Genomic DNA, 23,634 nt, shown 5'->3' on the forward strand with positions numbered 1-23,634 from the left:
GTTAGGGTGAGCGAAAGGTTTAGGGTGAGGGTTAGGTTGAGGTTGAAGGATAGGTTTATGGTGAGGGTAAGGGTTAGGGAAACGGTTAGGGTGAGGTTGAGGATTAGGGTTAGCATTAGTGTTAGGGTGAGGGTGAGGGTTAGGGTGAGGGTGAGGGGTAGGCTGAGGGGTAAGGTTAGATTTATTGTCAGGGTTAGGGTGAGGGTGAGGGTTAGGGTTAGCATTAGGGTTAGGATTAGGTTTAGGGTGAGTGTTAGGGATAGGGTTAGGGTAAGTTTGAGGGTAAGTTTTAGCATAAGGGTTAGGGTTAGGTTGCAGGTTAGGGTTAGGTTTAGGGTGAGGGTGGGGTTGAGGGTTAGTGTTAGTCTTATGGTTATGGTTAGGGTAAGGCTGATGGGGAAGGGGAGGTTGAGGGTGAGTGTTAGGGTTAAGTTTAGGGTTAAGGTGAGGGCTTGGGTGAGGGTGAGGGTTAGGCTGATGGTGAGGGTGAGGGTTTTGGTTAGGTAAAGGTTAGGGTTAGGGTGAGGATTAGGCTGAGGATGAGGATTAAGCTGAGGTTAGGTTCAGGGTGAGGGTTAGTGTTAGTGTTAGGTTGAGGGTTAGGGTTAGGGAGATGTTTAGGGTGAGGTTGAGGGTTTGGGTGAGGGTGAGGGTTAGGGTTAGGGTTAGGTTTAGGGTGAGGTTGAGGGTTAGGATTAGAGTGAGGGTGAGGGTGAGGATTAGGGTTAGGATTAGGTTTAGGGTTAGGGTGAGGGCTATGGTGAGGGCGAGAGTTAGGGTGAGGGTGAGGGTGAGGGTGCGGTTTTCTGTTAGGAAAGGGTTAGGGTTAGGTTTAGGGTGAGGATTAGGCTGAGGGTGAGGTTGAAGGTGAGGTTTAGGGTTAAGGTGAGGGTTAGGATTAGCATTAGACTGAGCGTTATGGTTTGGGTGATGTTTAGGGTTATGTTTAGGGTGAGGGTGAGGGTGATGGTGAAGGTTAGGGTGTAGGTGAGGGTTAGGGTGAGGGTGAGGGTTAGGGTGATGGTGAGGGTTAGGTTTAGGGTTAGTGTGAGGAAAAGGCTTAGGGTGAGGATTAGGATGAGAGTAAGTGTTCGGGTTAGGGTTCAGTTGAGGGTGAGGGTTAGAGTTAAGGTTAGGGTGAGGGTTAGGTTTGGGGTGAGGGTTAGGTTGAGGGTGAGGGTGAGGGTTCAGGTGAGGGTTAGGGTGTGGGTTAGGGTTAAGGTAATGGTGAGAGTAAGGGTTAGGGTGAGGTTTAGGGTGAGGGTTAGGGTTAGGGTTAGGGTTAGGGTTAGGATGAGCGTTAGGCTGAGGGTTCGGTTTAGGGTTAGTGTGAGGGTTAGGGTTAAGGTTAATGTTAGTTTTAGGATTTGGTTAGGGTGAAGGTTAGTTTTAGGTTTAGGATAAGGTTTAGGCTGATGGTAAGATTTAGGGTTTGTGTGAGGGTTATGTTTAGCGTTAGGGTTAGGGTGTGGGCTAGGGTAAGGGTGAGGGTTAGGTTGAGGGTTTAGTTTAGGTAAGGGTTAAGGTAAGGTTAGGGTGAGGATTAGGGTGAGATTGAGGGTTAAGTTGAGGGTTAGGGTTAGGGTGAGCCTTAGGGTTACGATTAGGGTGAGGGTTAATGTTAGGGTGATGTTTAGGGTGAGGGTGAGGGTGAAGGTTCGGTGAGGGGGAGGGTTTGGTTTAGGGTTAGCATGAAGGTTAGGGTTAGGTTTAGGGTTAGAGTTAGGGTGAGCGTGAGGGTTAGGGTGAGGGGTAGGGTTAGGGTTACGGTGAGGGTGAGGGTTAGGTTTAGTGTGAGAGTTACGGTTAGGGTTAGGGTTAGGGTGAGGGTTAGGTTGAGGGTTAGGTTTAGGTTAAGGGTGAGGATGAGGATGAAGGTGATGGTTAGGGCTACGTTTAGGATCAGGGTGAGGCTTAGGTTTAGGATGAGGGTGAGGATGAGGGTGATGATGAGGGTTACGGTTAGGATTAAGTTTAGGGTGAGGGTGAGGGTTAGGTTTAGGATTAGGATTAGGGTCAGGGTGAGGGTGAGGGTTAGGGATAGGGTGAGGGTTAGGATTATGGTTAGGGTTAGGGTGACAGTTAGGGTTAGGGTTAGGTTTAGGATGAACGTTAGGCTGAGGATTAGGGTTAGGGTTAGTATGAGGTTAGGTTAGGGTTGGGTTAGGGTGAGGGTGAGGGTTTACTTTAGGTAAGGGTTTGGGTAAGTTTAGGGTGAGGATTAGGATGAGGTTGAGGGCTGAGGTGAGGGTTAGGGTTAGGGTGAGTGTTAGGGTTAGGTGAGGGTTATTGTTAGGGTGATGTTTATGGTGAGGGTGAGGGTGAAGTTTCAGGTGAGGGGAGGGGTTAGATTTAGGGTTAGCGTGAGGTTTATGGTTAGGGTTAGGGTTTGGGTGATGGTGAGGGTTAACGCGAGTGTGAGGTTGATGGTGAGTGTGAGGTTTAAGGTTAGGGTGAGTGTTAGGGATAGTGTTAGGGTTAGGGTGAGGGTGAGTGTTAGGGTGAGAGTGAGCATTCAGGTGAGGGGGAAGGGGAGGGGGAGGGTTATGGTTAGTGTTTGGGTTAGAGTTAGGGTGAGTGTGTGGGTGAGGGTTAGGTTTAGGATTAGGGTTAGGGTTAGGTTTAGGCTGAGGGTGAGTGTGAGATATGAGGGTGAGGGTTAGGGTTAGGGTGAGTGTTAGGCTTAATGTTAGGGTTAGGGTTAGGGTGAAGGATAGGGTTAGGATTAGTTTTAGGATGAGGGTTATGCTGTGGGTTAGGGTTAGTGTTAGGGTGAGGGTTAGGGTTAGTGTGAGATTTAGGGTTAAGATTAGGGTCAGGGTTAGTATTAGGGTGAGGGTAAGGGTTAGTGTGAGGGTTAGGATTAGGGTGAGGTTTAGGGTTAGGGATAGGGTTAGGCTGAGGTTAAGGTGAGGGCTAGGGTTAGTGTGAGGGTTAAAATTAGGGTTAGGAATAGGGTGAGGGTTATGTTTAGGTTTAGGGTTAGGGTTAGGGTGAGTCTTAGGCTGAGGGGTAGGGTTAATGTTACGGTTAGGGAGAGGGTTCGGGTTAGTGTGAGGGTTAGGGTTAGGTTTAGGTGAAGGTGAGGGTGAGGGTTAGGGTGAGGGTTAGGGTGAGGATGAGGGTTAGGATTAGAGTTAGGGTTAGGATTAGGGTTAGGGTGAGGTTGAGGTTTAGTATTAGGGTGAGGGTTAGGGTTATTGTTAGGGTTAGGGTGCAGGTAAGGTTGAGGGTTAGGGTTAGGGTAAGGTTAGGTTTAGGCTGAGGGTTAGGGTGAGGGTGAGGTTGATGGTTAGTGTTAGGGTGAGGGTGAGGGTAAGGGCTAGGGTGAGGGTGCAGGTTAGTGTGAGGGTGAGAGTGAGGGTTTCTTTTACATCAGGGTTAGGGTGAGGCTGAGGGTTAGGGTGAGAGTTAGGGTGAAGCTTATGGTTAGTGTTAGGGTGAGGGTGAATTTTAGGGTTTAGGGTTAGACTTAGGGTTATGGGGAGGGTTAAATTGAGGGTCAGGGTTAGGGTTAGTGCTAGGGTTAGGGTTAGGATGCGAGTTAGGTTGAGGTTTAGGGGTAGGGTTAGAGTGAGGTTTAGAATGAGGGTGAGGGGAAGGGGGAGAGTTTGGTTTAGGGTTAGACTTAGGTTGAGGTTGAGGGTTAGGATTAGGGTTAGCACTAGGTTTGTGCTGAGGGTGAGTGTGAGGTTGAGGATGAGGGTTAGGGTTATGGTGCGGGTGAAGGTTAGGGTTAGGGTTAGGGTTAGGATGAGCATTAGGCTGAGGGTTACAGTTAGGGTTAATGTGAGGGTTAGGGTTAGGGTTTGATTAGGTTGAAGGTTAGTTTTAGCTTTAGGGTTAGGATAAAGTTCAGACAGAGGGTTAGGGTTAGGGTTACTTTGAGGGTTAGGTTTAGTGTTAGGGTTAGGGGGTGGTCTAGGATGAGGGTGAGTTTTAGGGTGAGGGTGAGGGTTTAGTTTAGGTAAGGGTTAAGGTTAGGTTAGGGTGAGGATTAGGGTGAGGTTGAGGGTTAAGGTGAGGATTAGGGTTAGGGTGAGGGTTAGAATTACTGTGAGGGTTAGGGTTAGGGTTAGGGTGAGGGTAAGTGTGAGGGTGAGGTTTAGGGTGAGGGTGAAGGTTAGGATTAGAGTTATGGTTAGGATTAGAGTGATGGTAAGGATGAATGGTTAGTGTTAGGGTGAGGATTAGGGTTGGGTTGAGGGTGAGGGTGAGGGTTAGGGTTAGGGTTATGGTTATGTTTAGGCTGAGGGTGAGCGTGAGGGTGAGGTTGATGTTTAGGATTATGGTTAGGTTGAAGGTGATGTTTAGGGTGAGGTTAGGGTTAATATGAGGTTTAGGGTGAGGGTTTCGTTTACCTCGGGGTTAAGTTTAACCTGAGGTTAGGTTTAGGGTTAGGGTTAGGGTTAGGGTTAGGGTTAGGGTGAGGTTTAGGGTTAGGGTGATGTTTAGGGTGAGGGTGAGGGTGAGGGTGAGGGTTAGGTTAAGGGTGAGGGTAAGGTTTAGGTTTGGGAACAGGGTTAGGGTTAGGGTTAGGCTGAAGGTGAGGGTGAGGGTGAGGGTGAGGGTGAGGGTGAGAGTTTGGGTTAGGGTTAGGGTTAGGGTTAAGGTGAGAGTCACGGGTACTGTGAGGCTAATGGTTAGGTTTAGGGTTAGGGTGAGGGGAAGGGTTAGAGTGAGGGTTAGTGTGAGTGTGAGGTTTAGGGTTAGGGTTCAGATTAGGGGGAGGGCTAGGGTGAGGGTGAGGGTTAGTATGAGGGTTAGGGTGAGGGTTTCTTTTAGCCAAGGTTTAGTGTTATGGTGAGGATTAACGTGAGGGTGAGGGTTAGGTTGAGGTTTAGGGTTAGGGTGAGGGTTAGAGCAAGGGTTAGGGTGAGGGTTAGGGTTTGGGTGATGTTTAGCGTGAGGGTGAGGGTTAGAGTGAGGATGAGGGTTCGGGTGAGGGTAAGGGTTCGAGTGAGGGTGAGAGTTAGGGTGTGGGTGAGCATTAGTGTTAGGTTGAGTGTTAGCATTAGGTTTAGGGTTAGTGTGAGGGTGAGGGTAAGGGCTAGGGTTAGGATTAGGTTGACGGTTAAGATTAGGGTTAGGGTTAGGGTGAGGGTTAGGGTGAAGGTGAGAGTGAGGGTTTAGTTTAGATAAGGGTTAAGGAAAGGTTAGGTTGAGTATTAGGGTGAGGTTGAGGGTTAAGGTGAGGGTTAGGATTAGGTTGAGTGTTAGGGTTACTGTGAGGTTTAGGGTTAACACTTAGGGTGAGTTTGAGGGTAAGGTTTAGGGTGAGGGTTATGGTGAGGGTGAGGGTTTGGATTAGAGTTATGGTTAGGATTAGGGTGAGGGTGAGGGTTAGTGTTAGGGTGAGGGTTAGGTTTGGGGTGAGGGTTAGGGTTAGGGTTAGGGTTGGGGTGAGGGTGAGAGTGAGGGTTAGGGTTAGGCTTAGGGTTAGGTTTAGGCTGAGGTTTAGGCTGAGGATGAGGTTGAGGGTTATAGTTAGGGTTAGGGTGAGGGTGAGGGCTAGGGTGAGGGTTAGGGTTAGTGTGAGGGTGAGGGTGAGCGTTTCGTTTACGTCAGGGTTAGGGTTAAGATGAGGTTAAGGTTAGGGTAAGGTTTAGCGTTAGGGTTAGGGTGAGGTTTATTGTTAGGGTGATGTTTAGGGTGAGGGTGAAAGTTAGGGTGAGGGTGAGGGTTAGGGTAAGTTTGAGGGAGAGTGTTAGATTTGGGAATAGGTTTAGGGTTAGGGTTAGGCTAAAGGTTAGAGTGAGGGTGAGGGTGAGGCTGAGGTTTAGGTTTAGGGTTAGTGTTAGGCTTAGGGTTAGGGTGAGGGTAAGGGTTAGAGTGAGGTTTAGGGTGAAGGTGAGGGTTAGGGTTAGGGTTAGGATTAGGGTGAGGGTTAGAGTGAGGGTGAGGGTTAGTGTGAGTTTCAGATTGAGAGTTTCTTTTAGCCAAGGGTTAGGGTTATGTTGAGGAATACGGTGAGGTTGAGGATTAGGTTTTGGATTAGGGTTAGGGTGAGGGTTAGGGCTAGGGATAGGATGAGTGTTAAGGTTTGGGTGATGTTTAGAGTGAAAGTGAGGGTTAAGGTGAGGGTGAGGTTTAGGGTGTGGGTGAGGATTAGGGTTAGATTGAGTGTTAGTGTTAGGTTTACGTTTAGTGTGAGGTTGAGGGTTAGGGGTAGCTTTAGGGTTAGGTTGAGGGTTTGGATTAGGGTTAGGGTTAGTGTGAGGTTTAGGGTGGAGGGTAGGGTTATGGTTAGGGTGAGGGTTAGGGTGAGGGTGAGGGTAAGGGTGAGGGTGTGGGTGAAGGTTAGGCATAGGTGTAGGGTTAGGATGAGTTTAAGGGTTAGGTTAAGGTTGAGGAATAGTGCTGGGGTTAGGGTTAGGGTGAGTGTCAGGGTGTGGGTTAGGGTTCCGGTGGGGGTGAGGGTTAGGTTGTTGGTGAGGGTTAGGTTTAGGGTGAGGATTAGGGTTAGAGTGAGGTTTATGGTGAGGGTAAGGGTTAGGGTGAGGTTTAGTGTGAGGGTTAGGGTGAGGGTTAGGGTGAGGGTGAGGTATAGGTTTTGGGTTAGGGTTAGGTTGAGGGTTAGGGATAGGTTTAAGGATAGGGTGAGAGTGAGGGTTAGGGTTAGGTTTAGGTTTAGAGTTAGGTTGAGGGTGACGGTTAGGGTTAGTATTAGAGTTAGCCTGAGGGTGAGGGTGAGGGTTAGGGTTAGGGTGAGTTTTATGGGTAGGGTTTGTGTTAGGGTGAGGGTTAGGGTTAGGGTTAGGGTTAGGATGAGATTAGTCTGAGGGTTAGGGTTAGGGTTAGGTTGAGGGTTAGGGATAACCTGATATTTATTGTGAGAGTATCGTTTAGGGTGTGGGTGAGTGTTCGGGTGAGCGTGATGGTTAGGATGAGGGTGAGGGTTAGGTTTACAGTTAAGGTTAGGGAGAGGGGTAGCGTGAGCATTAGGGTTAGGATTAGGGTTAGGATGAGGGTTAGATTGAGGATGAGGTTGAGGGTTAGGGTGTGGGTAAGTGTTATGGTTAGGGTTAGGGTTAGGGCTAGGGTGAGGGTTAGTGTGAGGGTGAGGATTTTGTTTAACTTAGGGTTAGGGTTATTGTGAGGATTAGGTTAAGGGTAAGGCTTAATCTGAGGTTAGGGTTAGGGTGTGGGTTATGGTTAGGGTGATGTTTATGGTGAGGGTGAGTGTTCAGTGAGGGTGAGGGTGAGGGTGAGGGTTAGTGTTAGAGTTAGGTTTAGGTTGAGGGTGATTGTGAGGGTTAGGAATAGGAATAGGGTTAGGGTTATGGTTAGGGTGAGGGTTACGGTTAGTGTGAGAGTTATGATTAGGGTTAGGGTTAGGGTTACTGTGAGGGTAAGGGTTAGGGTGAGGGTTAAGGTGAAGCTGAGGGTTAGGGTTCGGGTTTGGGTTAGGGTGAGGGCTAGGGTGAGGGTGAGGGTTATTGTGAGGGTTAGGGTGAGGGTTTCTTTTAGGTCACGGTTAGGTTTATGGTGAGGATTAGCGTGAGAGTGAGGGTTAGGGTTAGGGTTAGCATGAGGGTGAGGGTTTAGGTGATGTTTAGGGTGAAGGTGAGGATTAAGGTGAGGGTGAAGGTTATGGTGTGGTTGAGGATTAGGGTTAGGGTTTGGGTTAGGGTAATGATGAGTGTAAGGTATAGGGTGAGGTTTATTGTGAGGATGAGGGTTAGGTTTAGTGTTAGGGTTAGGGTGAGGTTTAGGGTGAGCGTTAGGGTTTGGTTTAGGGTTAGGGTCAGGGTGTGGTATAGGGTGAGTGTTAGTGTTAGGGTGAGGGAAAGGGAAATGGTTAGGGTGAGGTTGAGGGTTAGGGTTAGAGTTAGGGTGAGGTTGAAGATTAGGATTAGGGTAAGGATTAGGTTTTGGCTGAGTTTGAGGGTGACTGTAAAAGTGAGGGTTAGTTTTAGGGTGAGGGTTAGGGCTAGGGTTAGTGTTAAGGTAAGGGTGAGGGTTAGGGTTAGGGTGAGGGTGTGGGTAAATGTTAGAGTGAGGGTTAGGGCGAGAGTGAGGGTTATGGTAAGTTTCAGGGTAAGGGTTAGGATGAGGGTAAGGGTTAGGTTGAGGGTTAGGGTGAGGGTGAGGGTTAGCATTAGTGTTAGGGTGAGGGTGAGGGTTAGGGTGAGGGTTAGGGTTAAGGTTAGGGATGGGGTGAGGATTAGGGTTAGGGTTAGGTTTAGGGTGAGGTTTAGGATGAGGGGTAGGGTTAGTGAAAGAGTGATAGTTAGGGTTAGTTTGAAGATTAGGGATAGAGTGAGGTTAATTTTACTGTGAGGTTTAGGTTTAGGTCAGGGTTTAGATGAGTGTTAGGGTTATGTTGATAGTTAGGGTGAGGGTGAGGGCTAGGTTTAGTGTTAGTGTGAGTGTTATTGTTAGGGTTGGGGTTAGGTTTAGGGTGAGGGTTAGGGTTAAAGTAAGGGTTAGAGTGAGGGGTGAGGGTCAGGGTGAGGGTTTGGATTAGGTTGAGGGTTAGGTTTAGGGTGAGGGTTAGGGTTAGAGTGAGCGTTAGGGTGATAGTGAGGGTCAGGGTGAGGGTGAGGGTTAGGTTTAGAGTTAGGGTTAGACTGAGTGTTAGGATTAGGGATAGGATTAGGGTGAGAGTTAGGGTGAGGTGTCGGGATACAGTTAGGCTGAGGGTTAGGGTTAGTGTGAAGGTTAGGGGTAGGGTTAGGGTTAGTGTTAGGATAATGTTTAGGGTGAGGGTTAGTTTGAAGGTGAGGGTTAGAGTGAGCGTTAGGGTTAGGTTCAGAGTGAGGTTTAGGGTTAAGGTGATGTTTAGGGTGATGTTGAGGGTTAGTGTGAGGGTGAGGGTGAGGGTTAAGGTGAGGGTGAGTTTAGTTTAGGATTAGGGTTAGAGTTAGGGTTAGGCTGAGGGTGAGGGGGAAAGTGAGGGTGAGGGTTAGGGTTAGGGCTAGGGTGAGGTTTAGGGTTAGTGTGAGGGTTAGTGTGATGGTGAGGGTCAACGTGAAGGTGAGGGTTAGATTGACGGTGAGGGTGAGGTTGAGGGTTAGGGTTAGGATTAGGGTTAGGGTGAGTTTTAGGGTTAGGGCTTGGGTTAGAGTTATTGTTAGGGTTAAGGTTAGGATGAGTGTGAGGGTTATTGTTAGGGTTAGGGTTAGGGTTAGGTGAGGGTGGGGTTGAGGGTAAGGGTTAGTCTTAGGGTAATGGTTAGGGTAAGGCTGATGGGGAAGGGGAAGTTGAGGTTGAGTGTTAGGGTTAAGTTTAGGGTTAAGGTGAGGGCTTGGGTGAGAGTGAGGGTTAGGCTGAGGTTGAGGGTGAGGGTTTTGGTTAGGTAAAGTTTAGGGTTAGGGTGAGGATTAGGCTGAGGATGAGGATTAAGCTGAGGTTAGGTTCAGGGTGAGGGTTAGTGTTAGGGTTAGGTTGAGGGTTAGGGTTAGGGAGATGTTTAGGGTGAGGTTGAGGGTTAGGGTAAGGGTGAGGGTGAGGGTTAGGGTTAGGGTTAGGTTTAGGGTGAGGTTGAGGGTTAGAATTAGAGTGAGGGTGAGGGTGAGGGTTAGGATTAGGTTTAGGGTTAGGGTGACGGCTAGAGTGAGGGCGAGGGTTAGGGTGAGGGTTAGAGTGAGGGTGTGGTTTTCTGTTAGGAAAGGGTTAGGGTTAGTTTTAGGGTGAGGATTAGGCTGAGGGTGAGGTTGAAGGTGAGGTTTAGGGTTAAGATGAGGGTTAGGGTTAGCGTTAGGCTGAGCTTTAGGTTTTGGGTGATGTTTAGGGTGTTGTTTAGGGAGAGGGTGAGGGTGAAGGTGAGGGTTAGGGTGTAGGTGAGGGTTAGGGTGAGGGTGAGGGTTAGGGTGATGGTGAGGGTTAGGTTTATGGTTAGTGTGAGGAAAAGGCTTAGGTTGAGGATTAGGATGAGAGTAAGTGTTAGGGTTAGGTTTAGAGTTTGGGTTAGGCTGAGGTATAGGGTTAGAGTTCGGGTTAGGGTTCAGTTGAGGGTGAGGGTTAGAGTTAGGGTTAGGGTGAGGGTTAGGGTTGGGGTGAGGGTTAGGGTTACGGTTAGGGTGAGGGTGAGGGTGACGGTTCAAGTGAGGGTTAGGGTGTGGGTTAGGGTTAAGGTTATGGTGAGAGTAAGGGTTAGGGTGTGGTTTAGGGTGAGGGTTAGGTTTAGGGTTAGGGTTAGGGTTAGGTTTATGGTAAGAGTTAGGGTGAGGTGTCGGGATACAGTTAGGCTGAGGGTTAGGGTTAGTGTGAAGGTTAGGGGTAGGGGTAGGGTTAGTGTTAGGATAATGTTTAGGGTGAGGGTTAGTTTGAGGGCGAGGGTTAGAGTGAGCGTTAGGGTTAGGTTCAGTGTGAGGTTTAGGGTTAAGGTGATGTTTAGGGTGATGTTGAGGGTTAGTGTGAGGGTGAGGTTGAGGGTGAGGCTGGGGGTGAGTGTTAGGGTGAACGTGAGTTTAGTTTAGGTTTAGGGTTAGAGTTAGGGTTAAGCTGAGGGCGAGGGGGAAAATGAGGGTGAGGGTTAGGGTTAGGGCTAGGGTGAGGGTTAGGGTTAGTGTGAGGGTTAGTGTGATGGTGAGGGTCAGCGTGAAGGTGAGGGTTAGAATGATGGTGAGGGTGAGGTTGAGGGTTAGGGTTAGGATTAGGGTTAGGGTGAGTTTTAGGGCTAGGGCTAGGGTTAGAGTTATTGTTAGGGTTAAGTTTAGGATGAGGGTGAGGGTTTTTGTTAGGGTTAGGGTTAGGGTTAGGTGAGGGTGGGGTTGAGGGTAAGGGTTAGTCTTAGGGTTATGGTTAGGGTAAGGCTGATGGGGAAGGGGAGGTTGAGGGTGAGTGTTAGGTTTAAGTTTAGGGTTAAGGTGAGGGCTTGGTTGAGGGTGAGGGTTAGGCTGAGTTTGAGGGTGAGGGTTTTGGTTAGGTAAAGTTTAGGGTTAGGGTGAGGATTAGGCTGAGGATGAGGATTAAGCTGAGGTTAGGTTCAGGGTGAGGGTTAGTGTTAGGGTTAGGGTGAGGGTTAGGGTTAGGGAGATGTTTAGGGTGAGGTTGAGGGTTAGGGTGAGGGTGAGCGTGAGGGTGAGGGTTAGGGTTAGGGTTAGGTTTAGTGTGAGGGTGAGGGTGAGGATTTGGAATAGGATTAGGGTTAGTGTTAAACTGAGTGTGAGGGTCAGGGTGAGGGTCAAGGTTATGGTCAAGTTTAGGGTTAGGTTTAGATTGAGGGTTAAGGTTAGTGTGAGGTTTATGGTTAGAGTTAGGGTGAGGGTAAGGGTTAGGATGAGGGTAAGCCTTAGGGTGAGTGTGAGGTTTTGGAATTCGGCTTTGTGTTAGGGTTAGTGTGAGGGGTAGGGTTCGGGTGAGGGTGACGGTTCGGTTGAGAGTGAGTGTTAGTGTGAGGGTGAGTGTTTGGGTGAGAGTGAGGTTTAGGGTGTGGTTCAGGGTTTGGGTTAGGATGAGAGTCAGGGTGAGGTGTCGGGATAGAGTTAGGGTGAGTGTTAGGGTTAGTGTGAATGTTAGCGTTAGGGTTAGGTTTAGGATAAGGGTTAGTGTGAGGGTTAGGGTTAGTGTGATGTTTAGGGTGAGGTTTAGGGTTAGTGTGAGGGTGACCGTGAGGGTTAAGGTGAGGGTGAGGCTGAGTGGGAGAGTGACGGTGAGGTTTAGGTTTAGGGTTAGGTTTAGGGTGAGGATAAGTGTTTGGGTTGCTATTAGGGTTATGGTAAAGCTTAGGTTGATTGTGAGGGTGAGAGTGAGGGTGAGGGTGAGGGTCTCGGTTACGTAAGTGTTAGGGTTACGTTTAGGTTAATACTGAGGTTTAGGGTTAGCGTTAGGGTTAGGGTGATGGTTAGGATGGGGGTTAGTGTGAGGGTTAGGGTTCGGGTTAGGGTTGGGTGAGGGTAAGGGTGAGCGTAAGGGTTAGGGTGAGGGTTAGGTTGTGGGTGAGGGATAGGTTTATCATGAAGATAAGGGTTAAGGTTAGGTTGAGAGTGAGGGTGAGGGTAAGGGTAAGGGTTAGGGTCAGAATTAGGGTGAGGGTGAGGGTTAGGGTTAGCATTAGGGTTAGGTTTAGGATTAGGTTGAGTGTTAGGGTTAGGGTTAGGGCTAGGGTGCAGGTTAGGGTTACGGTTAGAGTGAGGGTGAGGGTCAGGGTTAGGGTTAGGATTAGCTTTAGGGTTAGGGTGAGGCTGAGACTGAGGCTGAGGGTGAAGGTGAGTGTGAGGGTGAGGATTAAGGTTAGGGTTAGGTTTAGGATGAGGACTGATGTGAGGGTGATGTTTTTGTTTAGGAAAAGTTTAGGGTTAGGTTTAGGGTGATGATTAGGTTTAGGGTGAGGGTGAGGTTTAAGGTGAGGGTTAGGATTAGGGTCAGTGTTAGGGTTAGGGTTAGGGTGAGGGTTAGGGTTAGGTTGATGATTAGGGTGACGGTGAAGGTGAGACTGAGGGTTCGGGTGAGGGTTAGGGTTAGGGTGAGGGTTAGGGTTAGGGTTAGGTTTAGGTTTAGGGTGAGGGTAAGGGTCATGATGACAGGGTGAGGGTGAGGGTTAGGGTTAGCGTTAGGGTTAGGGTGAAGCTTAGGGTGAAGGTTTGGGTCAGGGTTAGTGTTTGGGGTAGGGTAAGGTTTAGGGGGAGGGGAAGGGGTAGTGTGAGGGTTAAGGAGAGTGTGAGGGATAGGGTTATGGTGAGGGTAAGGGTTAATCTAAAGGTTAGGTTGAGAGTGAGCATTTGTGTTAGCATCAGGGTTGGGATGAGGGTTAGGGTTAGGGTTAGGCTGAGGGGTAGTTTTAGGGTTATTATGAGGTTTAGGGTTAGGGTTAGGGTGAGGGTAAGGGTTAGGATGACAGCTAGGGTGAGGGTCAGGGTTAGGGTTAGGTTTAGGGTTAGGGTGAGGGTTAGAGTGAGGTTAAGGGTTAGAGTTAGTGTGAGGGTTAGGGTGAACGTTAGGGTCAGGGTTAGGGTTTGGGGTAGGGTGAGGTTTAGGGGGAGGGGAAGGGGTAAGGTGAGGGTTAAGGAGAGGGTGAGGGATAGGGTTATGTTGAGGGTAAGGGTTAATCTAAGGGTTAGGTTGAGAGTGAGCATTTGTGTTAGCATCATGGTTGGGTTGAGGGTTAGGGTTAGGGTTAGTTTGAGGAGTAGTTTTAGGGTTAGGGTGAGGGATAGGGTTAGGGTTAAGGTGAGGTTAAGGGTTTGGTTGAGGGTGAGGGTGAGGGTTAGGCTTAGCCTTAGAGTGAGAGTGAATGTTAGGGTTAGGGAACGGGTGAGTGTGAGTGTGAGGTTTAGGTGTAGGATTAGGGTTAGGTTTAGGGTTAGGCTGAGGTTTAGCCTGATGGGTAGGGTTACAGTTAGGGTGAGGGTTAGGTTTAGTGGGAGTGTTAGGGTTAGGTTTAGGGTTAGGGTTAGGGTGAGGGTTCAGGTGATGTTTCGGGTTAAGTAGTGGGTGAGGGTTAGGGTTAGTGTGAGGACTAGCTTTAGGGTTAGGGTTACTGTTAGGGTTAGGATTAGGGTGAGGGTATGTGTTAGGGTTAGTTTTATGGTTAGGGTGAGGTTTCGGGTTAGTGTGAGGGTTAGGTTTAGGGTTAGGTGAAGGATTGGGTAAGGGTTAGGGTGAGGGTTAGGGTCAGGGTGAGTATTATGATTAGGTTAAGGACTAGGGTTAGGCTGAGGGTGAGGGTGAAGTTGAGGTTTATGATTAGGGTTACGGTGAGGGTTAGGTTTAGGGTGATGTTTAGGGTGAGGGTGAGGGTGAGGGTGAGAATTCGGGTGAGGGTGAGGATTAGGGTGTGGATGAGGGTTAGCATGAGGGTGAGGATTACAGTTAGGTTTAGAGTGTGGGTTAGTGTTAGGGTTTGGATTAGGGTGAGGTTTAGGGTTAGGTTTAGGGTAAGTGTGAGGATAAGGGTTAGTGTGAGGGATAGGGTTATTGTTAGGGTTAGGGTGAGGGTGAGGGTGAATGTAATGGTTAGGGTTAGGGTGAGGGTTAGGGTTAGGCTAAGGCTTAGGGTTGGGGATAGGGTAAGGTTGAGTGTGAGGGTGATGTTTAGAGGTAGTTTTCGGGTGAAGGTGAGGGTTCGGTTTAGGATTAGGGTTAGGGTTAGGGTTAGGGTGAGTGATAGGTTTAGGATTAGGGTTAGGGTTAGCCTTAAGGTGAGGGTGAGGTTGAGGGTTAGGGAGAGGATTAGGGTTAGGTTTACAGTTAGGGTGAGAGTGAGGATTAGGTTGAGGTGAGGGTTCGTGTTTGGGTGAGGGTTAGGGTGATGCTGAGGGTTAGGGTGAGGGTGAGGTTTAGGTTTAGTGTTACCTTTAGGGTGAGGGTTAGGATCAGGGTTAGTATTAGGGTGAGGGTTAAGGTGAGGGTTAGGGTTAGGGTTAGGGTTAGGGTGAGGGTGAGAGGTACAGTTAGGTTTCGAGTTAGGGTGATGGTGAAGGTGAGGGTGAGGGTCAGGTTGAGGGTTAGGTTTTGGGTGAGGGTTAGGGTTAATATTAAAGTTAGGGTTAGGGTGAGGGATAGGGTTAGGGTTAGGGTTAGGATGAGGGTTAGGCTGTGGGGTAGGGTTAGGGTCAGGGTGAGGGTTAGGGTTAGTGTGAGTTTTAGGGTTAAGATTAGGGTCAGGGTTAGGATTAGGTTAGGGGTGAGGGCTAGGGTGAGGGTGAGGGGTAGGGTGAGGGGTAGGGTTAAGGTTAGGGTGAGGGTGAGGGTTAGGTTTAGTGTGAGGGTTAGGGTTAGTATGAGTTTGAGGGTGAGGGTGAGGGTTAGGGTGAGGGTGAGGGTTAGGGTTAGGGTTAGGGTTAGGGTGAGGGTGAGCGTTACGGTTAGGTTGAGGGTTAGGGTGAGGGTAGGGTTAGGGTAAGGGTGAGGGTGAGGCTTAGGTTTAGTGTGAGGGTTAGGGTTAGTGTAAGGTTAAGGGTTAGGGTGAGGTTTAGGGTAACAGTGAGGCTTAGGGTTAGCGTGAGTTTGAGGGTGAGGGTGAGGTTTAGGGTTAGGTTGAGGGTTAGGTTTAGGGATAAGGTGAGGGTGAGCCGTAGCGTGAGAGTGAGGGTTCGGTGAGGGTTTGGGTGAAGGGGGAGGTTAATGGTTAGGGTTCGGGTTAGAGTTAGGGTGAGGCTGTGGGTGAGGGTTAGGTTTAGGATTAGGGTTAGTGTTAGGGTTAGGCTGAGGGTGAGTGTGAGGGTGAGGGTGAGGGTTAGGTTTTGGGTGAGGGTGATGGTTAAGGTTAGGGTTAGGGTTAGGATGAGGGATAGGATTAGGGTTAGGGTTAGGATGAGGATTAGGCTGTGGGGTAAGGTTAGGGTTAGGGTGAGGGTTAGGGTTAGTGTGAGTTTTAGGGTTAAGGTTAGGGTCAGGGATAGGATTAGGTTAGGGGTAAGGGATAGGGTGAGGGTTAGGATGAGGGTGAGGTTTAAGTTTAGTGATAGGGTTAGGATGAGGTTAGGGTGAGGGCTAGGGTGAGTGTGTGGGTTAGGGTTAGGGTTAGGGATATGGTGAGGATTAGGTTTAGGGTTAGGGTTAGGGTGAGTCTTAGGCTGAGGGGAAGGGTTAGGGATAGGGTGAGGGTTAGGTTTAGTGTGAGGGTTAGGTTTTGGGGTAGGGTTAGGGAGAGGGCTAGGGTGAGTGTGAGGGTTAGGGTTTTATTTAGGGATAGGGTAAGGATTAGGGTTAGGGTTAGGTTTAGGGTGAGATTTAGGCTGATGTGTAGGGTTACAGTTAGGGTGAGGTTTAGGTTTAGTGGTAGTGTTAGGGTTAGGTTTAGGGTTAGGGTTAGGGTGAGGGTTTGGGTGAGCGTTCGGGTTAATGTGTGGGTGAGGGTTAGGGTTAGTGTGAGGACTAGGTTTAGGTTTAGGGTTACTGTTAGGGTTAGGGTTAGGGTGAGGGTAAGGGTAAGGGTTAGTGGTATGGTTAGGGTGAGGGTTCGGGTTAGTGTGAGGGTTAGGGTTAGGGTTAGGTGAAGGTGGGGGTAGGGATTAGGGTGAGGGTTAGTTTGAGGGTGAGGGTTAGGATTAGAGTTAGGGTTAGGTTTAGGTTTAGGATGACGGTGAGGTTGAGGTTCAGTGTTAGGGTGAGGGTTAGGGTTATTGTTGGGGTTAGGTTGCAGGTGAGGGTGAGGGTGAGGGTGTGGGCTAGGGTTAGGATTAGGGTAGGGTTAGGTTTGGCTGAGGGTGAGCGTGAGGGTGAGAGTGAGGGTGAGGGTTAAGTTTAGGGTTAGGTTTAGGGTGAGGGCTAGGGTGAGGGTGATATTTTTTGTTAGGAAATGTTTATTGTTCGGTTTAGTGTGAGGATTTGTGTGAGGGTGAGCTTTAAGGTGAGGGTTAGGGTTAGGGTGAGGGTTAGGGTTAGGGTTAGCGTGAGGTTTAGGGTTAGGGTGATGTTTAGGGTGAGGGTGAAGGTGAGAGTGAGGGTTCAGGTGAGGGTTAGGGTTAGGGTGAGGTTTAGGGTTAGGGTTAGTGTTAGGGTGAGGATAAGGGTTAGGATGACAGTTAGGGTGAGGGTGAGGGTAAGGGAGAGTTTTGGGTTAGGGTGATGTTTATGGTGAGGGTGAGGGTGAGAGTGAGGATTCGGTTGAGGGTGTGGCTTAGGGTGTTGGTGAGGGTTAGGGTGAGAGTGAGGGTGAGGGTGAGGTTGAGTGTTAGTGTGTTGGTGAGATTTAGGGTGAGGGTGACTGTTAGGGTTAAGGTTAGGATTAGGATGAGGGTTAGGGTTAGGGTTAGGTTGAGGGTTAGGGTGAAGGTTAGGGTTAGGGATAGGGTGAGGATTAGGGTTAGTGTGAGGGTTAGGGTTAGGGTTGGTGTAAGGATAAGGGTTAGGTTGAGGATTAGGGTGAGAGTGAGTGTTAGGGTTACATTAAGGGTTAGGGTAAGGGTTAGGGTTAGGGTTAGGGTGAGTGTGAGGGATAAATTTAGTGTTAGGTGAGCATTATGGTTGGGGTGAGGGTTAGGGTTAGGTTTAGGGTGAGGGTTCAGGTGAGTGTGAGTGTTAGGGTGTGGGTGACGGTTAGGGTTAGGTTGAGGGATAAGGTGACGGTGAAGGTTAGGGTGATGGTGAGGGTTAGGGTTAGGGTGAGTGATAGGGTGAGGGTGAGGGTTAGGGTGAGTGTGAGGATTAAGGTTAGGGTTACCCTTAGGGTTATGGTGAGGGTATGGGTTAGGGTGAGGTTTAGGTTGAGGGTGAGGGTTAGGCTTAGCGTTAGGGTTAAGGCGAGAGTTAGGGTGAGGTTTAGGGTTAGGGTGAGTGTGAGGGTTAGGGTTAGGGTTAGGGTGATGTTTATGGTTAGAGTGTGGGTTAGGGATAGGTTTATGGTTAGGGGGAGGTTTAGGTTATGGTTAGGGTTCCAGTTAGGGTGAGTGTGAAGGTGAGTGTTAGGGTTAGGATTAGGGTTAGGGTTAGTGTTACGCTGAGGGTGAGGGTGAGGGTGAGTGTTAGGGTTAGGGTAATGTTTAAGGTTAGGTTTAGGTTGAGGGTTAGGGTTAGGGTTAGGATTAGGATTAGGGTGAGGATTATGGTTAGGGTTAGGCTGTGGGTTAGAGATAGGTTTATGGTTAGGGTTAGCATTAGGTTTAACATTAGGGTTAGAGTGAGGGTGAGGTTGAGGGTTAGGTTTAGGATTAGGTTTAGGGTTAGGGTGAGGCTGAGGTTGAGGATGAGTTTGAGGGTGAGGGTGAGGGTTAGGGTGAGGGTGAGGCTTAGTGTTAGCATTAGTGTTAGGGATAGGGTTAGAGTGAGTGTGAGGTTTAGGGTTAGGGTTAGGGTGAGGGTGAGGGTGAGGGTGAGGGTAAGGTTTATGTTTAGGTTTAGGGTTATGGTTAGGATTAGTGTAAGGTTGAGGTCTAGTGTGAGGGTGAGGGTTAGGGTTTGGGTTAGGGTGAGGGTAAGGGTTAGGGTGAGGGGTAGGGTGAGGTGTAGGGTTATGGTTAGGGTGAGGGTTAGGGTTAGCGTGAGGTTTATGGTGAGGTTTAGGGTTAGGGTTAGGGTGTGGGTTAAGGTTAGGGTGATGTTTAGGCTGAGGGTGAGCGTTAGGGTGAGAGGGTGAGGTTTAGGGTTAGTGGTAGGATTAGGGTTAGGGTGAGGGTGAGGTTTAGGGTTAGAATTAGTGTTAGGGGAGGGTTAAATTGAGGGTCAGTTTTAGGGTTAGTGTTAAGGTTAGGGTTAGAATGAGTGTTAGGTTGAGTTTTAGGGTTAGGGTTAGGTTTAGGATGAGCGTTAGGCTGAGTGTTAGGGTTAGGGTTAGTGTGAGGGTTAGGGATAGGTTAGGGTTAGGGTTTGGGTTTGGTTATGGTGATGGTTAATTTTAGGTTTAGGGTTCGGTTCAGGTTTAGGCTGTGGGTTAGGGTTAGGGTTAGTGGGAGGGTTAGGTTTAGGGTTAGGTTTAGGGTGTGGACTGTGGTGAGGGTGAGGGTTATGGTGATTGTTAGGATTAGGGTTAGGGTTAGGTTCAGGTATAGGTTGAGGGTTAGGATTAGAGTAAGGACTTGGGTTGGGCTGAGGGTGAGGGTGATATTGAGGGTGAGGGTTAGGGTTAGAGTGAGGGTTAAAGTGAGTGTGAGGGGGCGGGGGAGAGTTTGGTTTTGGGTTAGAGTTAGGTTGAGGGTGAGGGTTAGGGTTAGGGTTAGCAATAGGTTTAGGCTGAGGGTGAGGGTAAGTTTGAGGGTGAGGTTTACGGTTAGGGTGAGGGTTAGGGTTAGTTTTAGGGTGAAGGTTAGGGTTAGGGTTAGGGTTAGTGTTAGGATGAGCGTTAGCCTCAGGGTTAAGGTTAAGGTTAGTGTGAGGGTTAGGGTTAGGGTTAGGGTTAGGGTTTGGTTAGGGTGAAGTTTAGTTTTAGGTTTAGGGTTAGGATAAGGTTTAGGCTGAGTATTAGGTTTAGGGTTAGGGTGAGGGTCAGGGTAAGGGTTAGGGTGAAGTTTAGGGTGAGGGTGAGGGTTAGGATTAGCTTTAGGGTTAGGATTAGGGTGTGGGTGAGGATGAAGGTTAGTGTTAGGGTGAGGGTTAGGGTTGGGGTTGGGGTGAGGGTTAGGGTTAGGGTTAGGGTTGGGGTGAGGGTGAGGGTGAGGGTTAGGGTTAGAGTTAGTTTTAGGCTGAGGGTGAGGGTGAGGGTGACGTTGATGGTTAGGGTTATGGTTAGGGGGATGGTGAGGGTTAGAGTGAGTGTGAGAGTTTGCTTTATGTCAGGGTTAGGGTTACGCTGAGGTTTGGGTTAGGGTTAGGGTTAGGTTTAGTGTTAGGGCATGAGTTAGGTTGCGGGTTAGGGTTTGGGTGATGTTTAGTGTGAGGGAGAGGTTGAGGGTTCAAGTGTGGGTGAGATTTAGGATGTGGGTGAAGTTTAGTGTTAGGTTGAGTTTTAGCGTTAGGTTTAGGTTTAGTGTGAGGGTGAGGGTTAGGGCTAGGGTTAGGGTTAGGTTGAAGGTTAGTATTAGGGTTAGGGTTACTATGAGTGTTATGGTGAAGGGTAGGGTTAGGGTGAAGTTTAGGGTGAGGTTTTAGGTGAGGGTTAGCGTTAGGTGCATGGTTAGGGTGACTTTGAGGGTGAGGCTTAGGTTTAGGATTTGGGTTAGGGTTAGGAAGAGTGTTAGGGTGTCGGTGAGGGATCGGGTCAGGGTCCGGGTTAGAGTGTAGTTGAGGGTTATGTTTAGGGTGATTATTAGGGTTAGATTTAGATTTATAGTGAGGGTAAGGGTTAGGGTGAGGTTTAGTGTGAGGGTTAGGCTTAGGATTAGGTTTAGGGTGAGAGTTAGGGATAGGTTTAGGGATAGGGTGAGGGTAAGTGTGAGGGTTAGGTTTGGTTTTATGGTTAGAGTTAGGGTGAGGGTGAGGGTTAGTATTTGGGTTAGTATTAAAGTTAGCCTAATGGTGAGGGTGAGGGTTAGGTTCAGGGTGAGTGTTAGGGTTAGGGGCAGGGTTAGGGTGAGTGTTAGGGTTAGGGTTAGGTTTAGGATGAGCGTTAGGCTTAGGGTTAGGGTTTGGGTTACTGTGAAGGTTAGGGTTAGTGTTAGTGTTAGTGTGAGGGTTAGGGTTAGTTTTAGGTTTAGGATAACGGTTAGGTTGAGGGTTAGGTTTAGGGTTAGTTCGAGGGTTAGGTTTAGGGTTAGGGTTAGAGTCAGGGTAAAGGTTAGGGTGAGAGTTAGGGTGAGGGTGAGGGTAAAGGTTAGGGTGAGGGTTAGGGTTAGGGTGAGGGTTAGGATTAGGGTTAGCACTAGGTTTAGGCTGAGGGTGAGGGTGAGGATGAGGGTGAGGTTTACATTTAGGTTGAGGGTTAGGGTTAGGATTAGGTTTAGGGTGAGGGTTAGGGTTCGGGTTAGGGTTAGGCTGAGGGTTAGTGTTAGGGATAGTGTTAGGTTTAGTGTGCGGTTAGGGTTAGGGTTAGGTTTAGGGTTTGGTTAAGGTGAAGTTTTGTTTTAGGTTTAGGGTTAGGATAAGGTTTATCCTGAGGGTTATGGTTAGGGTTAGTGTGAAGATTAGGTTTAGGGTTAGGGTTAGGGTGTGTGCTAGTGTGAGGGTGAGTGTTAGGGTGAGAGTGAGTGTAAGGGTTTAGTTTAGGTAAGGGTTAAGGTAAAGTTAGTTTGATGATTAGGGTGAGGTTGAGGTTTAAAGTGAGGGTTAGGGTTAGGTTTAGGGATAGACATAGGGTGAGGGTGAGGGTTAGGTTTAGTATTAGAGTTAGCCTGAGGGTGAGGGTGAGGGTTAGGGTTAGCGAGAGTTTTATGGGTAGGGTTACGGTTAGGGTGAGGGTTAGGATTAGGGTTAGGGTTAGGATGAGTGTTAGGCTGAGGGTTAAGGTTAGGGTTAGTGTGAGGATTAGGGTTAGGGTTAGGGTGAGGGTTAGGGTTAGGTTTAGGTTTAGGATAAGGGTTAGGTTGAGGGTTAGGTTTAGGGTTAGGGTTAGGGTTAGGGTTAGGGTCAGGGTAAAGGTTATGGTGAGGGTTAGGGTGAGGGTGAGGGTAAAGGTTAGGGTGAGCATTAGGGCAAGGGTGAGGGTTAGGGTTAGTGTGAGGTTTGGGTGAGGGTTAGGGTGAGGGTTAGGGTGAGTGTTCACGATTGTTGTGAGAGTATGTTTTAGGGTGAGTGTGAGTGTTCAGTTGAGCTTGAGGGTTAGGATGAGGGTGAGGGTTAGTGTTACATTTAGTGTTAGGGAGAGGGGTAGGGTGATCATTACGGTTAGGTTTAGGGTTAGAGTGAGGATGAGGGTGAGGATTAGGGTGTGGGTAAGTGTTATGGTTAGGGTTAGGGTTAGGGTTAGGGTGAGTGTTAGGATTAGGGTTAGCTTTAGGGTGAGAGTTATGGTCAGCTGTCGTGATACGGTTAGGGTGAGGTTTAGGGTTAGTGTGAAGGTTAGGGTAAGGGTTAGGGTTAGTGTGAGGATAATGTTTAGGGTGAGGGTTAGTTTGAGGATGAGGTTTAGGCTGAGCGTTAGGGTTAGGTTCAGTGTAAGGGTTAGGGTTAAGGTGATGTTTAGGGTGAGGTTGAGGTTTAGTGTGAGGGTGAGGGTGAGGTTGAGGGTGAGGGGTAGGATGAGGGTGAGAGTGAGGTTAGTTTAGGATTAAGGTTAGAGTTAGGGTTAGGCTGAGGGTGAGGGGGAAAGTGAGGGTGAGGGTTAGGGTTGGGCTAGAGTGAGGGTTAGGGATTTTGTGAGATTTAGTGTGATGGTGAGGGTCAGCATGAGGGTGAGGCTTAGAATGAGGGTGAGGGTAAGGTTGAGGGTAAGTGTTAGGATTAGGGTTAGGGTGAGTTTTAGGATTAGGGTTAGAGTTATTGTTAGGGTTAGGATTAGGGTTAGGATGAGGATGAGGGTTATTGTTAGAGTTAGGGTTAGGGTTAGGTTGAGGCTGGGGTTGACGGTCAGGGTTAGTATTAGGGTTATGTTTAGGTTAAGGCTGAGGAAGGGGAGGTTGAGGCTGATGTTTAGGGTTAAAGTTAGGGTTAGGTTGAGGGCTTGTGTGAGGGTGAGTGTTAGGCTGAGGGTGAGGGTGAGGGTTTCAGTTAAGTAAAGGTTAGGGTTAGGGTGAGGATTAGGGTGAGGATGAGGATTAAGCTGAGGTTAGGTTCAGGGTCAGGGTTAGGGTTAGAGTGAGACTTAGGGTTAGGGTGATGTTTAGGGTGAGGGTGAGGGTTAGGGTTCGGGTGAGAGGGAAGGTAAGGTTTAGGGTTAAGGTTAGATTTAGGGTGAGTGTGAGGTTTAGGATTAGGAATAGGATTAGGGTTAGGGTTAAGCTGAGGGTGAGGGTCAGGGTGAGAGTGAAAGTTAGGGTCAGGGTAAGGGTTAGGATTAGAGTGAGGGTTATGGTTAGTGTGAGGGTTTTGGTTAGGGTTAGGTTGAAGGTTAGTGTTAGGGTGAGAATAAGCGTTAGGGTGTGGGTTACTGTGAATGTGAGTGTATGGATTAGGGTTTGTGTTAGGGTTAGGGTGAGGGTTAGGGTTTGGGTGATGTTTAGAGTGAGGGTGAGGGTTAGGCTGAGGATGAGGGTTCAGTTGAGGGTGAGGGTTAGGTTGAGGGTGAGGGTTAGGGTGTGGGTGAGGATTAGGGTTAGGGTGAGGTTTAGCATTAGGGGTAGGGTTAGGGTTAGGTTGAGGGTTATGGTTAGCGTTAGGGTTAGGATGAGGGGTAGGGAGAAGGTAGGGTTAGATTTAGGGTAGGTTTAGGGTGAGTGTGAGGGTTAGGTTGAGGCTGAGGGTGAGCGTTAGGGTTAGAGTTAGGATGAGGGTTAGGCTGACGGTGAGGTTTAGGTTTAGGGTTAGGGTAAGGGTTAGGGTGATGGTGAGGGTTAGCTTTAGGATGAGGATTAGGGTTAGTGTGATCATTAGGGTTAGGTTTAGGGTGAGGGTTAAGGTGAGGATTAGGGTTAGTGTTGGGGTGAGGGTTAGGGTGAGGGTTAGGTTTAGAGTTAGAGTTAGTGTGAGGATAAGGGTTAAGCAGAGGGTAAGGGTGAGGGGGAGGATGAGGGTGAGGGGGAGGATGAGGGTGAGGGTTAGGGTGAGGGTGATGGTTATGGTTAGGTTTAGATTTAGGGTGAGAATGAGGTTAAGGGTTAGGTTTTGGATTAGGGTTAGGCTTAGGCTGAGGGTGAGGTTGAGGGTGAATGTGAGGGTTAAGTTTAGTGTGAGTGTTAGGGTTAGGGTTAGGGTTAAGGTTAAGTTGAGGGTTAGGGTTAGGGTTAGGATTAGTATAAGGGTTAGGCTGAGGGTTAGGTTTAGGTTTAGGGTGAGGGTAACGTTTAGGGTGAGGTTTATGGTGAGGCTGAGGGTTAGGATTAGTCTTAGGGTTAGGGTGAGGGTTAGGGTTAGGGATAGGTTTAGGGCTGGGTTAGGGTTAGGGTGAGGGAAAGGGTTAGGGTGAGAGTTAGGGTAAGGGGGAGGGATAGGGTTATGGTGAGGGTAAGGGATAGGGCAAGTTTTAGGGTGAGGTTGAGGGTTAATTTTAGCATTAGGGTTACGGTGAGCATGAGGGTTATGGTTATGTTGAGGGTTAGTGTGAGGTGAGGGTTAGGGTGAGGGTGAATGTTCTGTTGAGAATTAGAGTTAGGGTGAGGGTTTGGGATAGGGTTAGTGTGAGCGTAAGGATTAGGGGCAGGGTTAGGGTGAGGGTGAAAGTTAGGGTTAGTGTGAGGGTTAAGGTTAGGGTTATGGTTATGGGGAGGGCTAGGGTGAGCCGTAGTTTTAGGGTTAGGGTAAGTTTGCAGGTTAGGGTGAGGGTAAGGTTTAGGGTGAGGT

The sequence above is a fragment of the Dipodomys merriami genome, unplaced genomic scaffold (genome assembly GCF_024711535.1).
Source record: "Dipodomys merriami isolate MVZ:Mamm:240054 unplaced genomic scaffold, mDipMer1.0.p SCAF_96, whole genome shotgun sequence".
Lineage (NCBI taxonomy): Eukaryota > Metazoa > Chordata > Mammalia > Rodentia > Heteromyidae > Dipodomys > Dipodomys merriami.